This window comes from Ictidomys tridecemlineatus, chromosome 2 (assembly GCF_052094955.1).
Source record: "Ictidomys tridecemlineatus isolate mIctTri1 chromosome 2, mIctTri1.hap1, whole genome shotgun sequence".
In the NCBI taxonomy this organism is placed as follows: domain Eukaryota; kingdom Metazoa; phylum Chordata; class Mammalia; order Rodentia; family Sciuridae; genus Ictidomys; species Ictidomys tridecemlineatus.
Genome location: NC_135478.1, coordinates 78,340,006 through 78,343,486, shown reverse-complemented (window position 1 = coordinate 78,343,486; position 3,481 = coordinate 78,340,006). Strand labels below are relative to the sequence as shown.

Below are 3,481 nucleotides of genomic sequence, written 5' to 3'. Positions count from 1 at the left end.
ACCAGTCATTTACATCTTGAGCCATTCTGAAATCCATGTGGATTTTCTCTTCCTCAGAGGCCTGTAAAAACATGAATGACAGGTGATGTCACTGAACAGGAGTGGAGAGCTCAAAGAGCCTGGGAAGGAGACAATCAATCAGAGGAAAGATGAGGCCAAGGGTGGAGGAGGCTGACCTGTGTCCAGGAGGTTGTGAGCAGAGCCAGCCAGAGTTCCTTCTGGAACTTGCTCAGGATGGAGTCTTGTAAGAGAGTAGATGTGGTCAGCCATGAGCTGTGTGGAAGGAGGATGGATTTTGGATTCCGGATTTATATTTCAGCTTTACAAATTTATAGTTAAGAAAACTGAAGAATTAGGTTCAATTCCCCGAGATTCAGTCTTCTCAATGAACCCTCTCCACAAAGATAAGGTGAAGATGTCATGAGGTTACATTTACAAAGTACCTTTTTTTTTTTTTTTTGGCAATAGGAGACTGGAAAGCACAAGAAGAAAGGGTTGTGGAGCCAGGAGGAGCCAGTTGAAATTCTGTCTTTTGGGCCTCCTACCTGATTGACTTGAGCTCAGTTTCTTTGTATTGGAATAAAAACAGAACATCCAGCCCCGATTGGTTTTAGTCACTACATGAGGTTACACACGCAGAGAGTTGAGCACAGGGCACAGAACAGAGTATGAGCTCGGCAAAGAGAAGGTGTAGCTTTGTAAATCTGGTTCTTATCCACCCCAAACTGCGCCCAGAGGAGAAGTGTTCAATCCTGTTGACTCAGTTCCATGATGGAGTGTTGGATTCTTCAGGGTCCTAGCAAGAAACCGTTGTCATCGTCACAGTGGGTAAGATAAGGAATGTGGAATAAGTGATAACACAAATATATTAAAGTAATGCAATCTCAAATAAAAATAACGCATGCATGAATTATTTACAGGTGCGGGCAGTACCTGTAAGACAGTTTGACTTAGGAATCTTTTTCTTAAGCAGTTTTCATTATAATCAAGATATTAAGACAAGTACAAAATAAGCTTGTAATCTGGATACTGTATCAGTCAATAAAAAAGGAGAAACCACTACAGTGTGATGAGATATATACAAAGGACCAAAATATAGAGCTCTGACAGCTAACAGACAATTTGAAATGAGGAGGTTGTTTTCTTTTAGAAACGCTAAATTTTCTTGAAACAGGACAAATAAAATATAGGACTCTAAATTTACATAATCATGAAAATAAAGAAGAGCCTCTTAACACTTATATTAGTAGCATAACAAACTCCATTGATTCTATTTAACAACCTTAGATAACACAGGCCACTCCCTTTCCTAGTTTAAAGGACAATCTCCTCTCAGGAATACTGGTGCAGCAAAACCTTGCATAATTTATTTTTAAAGTTACAACCTACAGAGAAATTAACACCTTGTCAATCTAGATATAACAATGGCACCCATTCTTCACGTGAACTTCTGCCAGAATGAAACTCCTTGGTTGGCAGGATAAGGTTATGCTATGGAACCTTCTCCCCAAAGCCACAAATCCCCTTCTATGACCTGTCCCTGCTACCCCTATCTCCCCTTCCCCACACTTACATTCACCCTCCCCTCAAAACAGCGCAGTGCATGGTAGCCTTCCTAGAAAATTGTTTTGGCGAATGTCCCAGCACAATATGCTTTTTTAAAACCCACATCTGAATACCACAAGTAATGGAAATGAATTGTGTTCTTGCATTTCATTTTAAGTCTTCACTAAGTCAAAAAGGTGTGCTCCAAGTATTAAGTTTTTGTTGTGTGTATGTGTTTTTAAAATATATATATATATATATATTATATATAGAGAGAGATGCTCTGAGATATAATGAGAGAGAACAACTCAGTTTCCCCTAACAGAGGGTCAAAAGGGAAAGAGATACAAACTGGGCCCCTCAGTTTGGCTAAACTTCCAGCCCTCTTCTTGGCTTGTTTCTTTCACAGGAACTAATAATTGCTCCTCAGCACTGATACAGGGACTGCCCTGCAAAGCCTGTGACCCTGGTCAGAGTCCATCTGCAACAACCCTGCTCTGTAAAACCAGCCCAAGAGTTTTTACCACATGGAAATTCTTCAGCCCTCAAGTTCACTCAAACTTCCTTAGTGTATTTTAGTGTAGGTGCTTAAAATTTGGCATCTATTAAGTGATAATTAGCACAGTTTCATGTATAAATATTGATTTGCATGTGGACCACAGCCCTGGATGTGTCAGCCAACCTGCACCATTTTTAGGCCAGCATTACTCCCACAAAGAAGCTATAGAAGAAGCATCTGGCTGAGGCTGGCTCCCCACCAGGTCCTCCACAGATGTGCTGCTGCCCTCTGTCCCCCATGCAGCAGACCCAGGCCCCAAGGTGCTGGAGCGTGGCCACTCATGGATCTAGTTCAAGATCCTCTCCAAGTTCTTCAGGGCTGCCTGTACTCGCCCTTTGCCAGGGCCTGTTTGGTCTGCAGATCATCCACAGTCTTCTCCAGTAGTTCAGGCTGCACAGAGTAGGGTTTGGACTTATCAAGGGCCCTCTTGAGTTTCTCCTCCAGCTGTCGCATTCAGTCTATGGCAGCGTCCTACCTGGCTGCAGTCTCCTGATGAGCCAGCTCTCTCCTCCTCTTGACCTGTTCCACCTCCAAGATTCACCATCTCCTGCCAAGAGGAGTGGAACTGCCCCTGGTCATCCTCTAGCAGCACTTCTTGGGCAGGGAGAGGGTCTCTTTGGCAACAGGGAGCACTTCTGTGGCCCTCTGGAAACCCCATGTGGCTGCTGAGCTTCCAGCTGATCCAGCCTCCCAGTCTAGCTGCGAGTTCTCCCTGGCTTGGCCAATTTTCTTCAGCAGTTTCATTCAGTTTCAATGTTGCCTCAACCAGAACAGATCAGAACTTGTGACAGCATCCTCAAGTTCAGCCTCCCATCTGTTGACGGCATTCGTGGATTCATGTAAGTGCTCAAGTTCTCCCTGGATCCGGGGGTCTACATCTTCCTCCTCTTCCAGTCCCCACTCCATTCCCTTCTCCTCCCCCTCTTCCACGCTCTCTCCTTCTTGCCCATCAGGTGGCAGGAGCTCCTCCAGCTCCTCCAAGCAGCTCTGCTTCAGTGCCCTGTCCACAGCTAGTGTTCTAGTGTTTCTTTCTGAACCATGTGACATTGAGGTAGGTGTCTCCCAGAAGAACAGACAGAGGGTACATCTTCACCTTATTGGTTTAGGACAGGGCCAAAGGACTTGCTCAGATCAATAAAACTCAGTGAAGGGTGTAATATGAGCAGGCGCCAGACCTGGCCTGGCATGCCACACTCTTCCTTTTATGCTTCTGTCATTTGCCATGAGAAGAACATGCTCTGATGGATCCAGAAAGAGGAGACCCACGAGGGAAATCTAAACCCAGCTGGCCGCCTGGACCAAGTTTAGCCAAGACCAAGAGAAAGGCAAAGCCCACCTGCAAAGTCACAAAATGTCTGTTCTAGAAGCCACTGAGAT

The 3,481-nt window shown here is 44.8% G+C and overlaps 1 pseudogene; it reads right to left on the bottom strand.

Moving 5' to 3' along the window:
* Positions 1-2,249: 2,249 nt before the first annotated feature.
* LOC144368253 (SH3 domain-binding protein 5 pseudogene) lies at positions 2,250-3,151 on the bottom strand (annotated as a pseudogene).
* Positions 3,152-3,481: the final 330 nt, after the last annotated feature.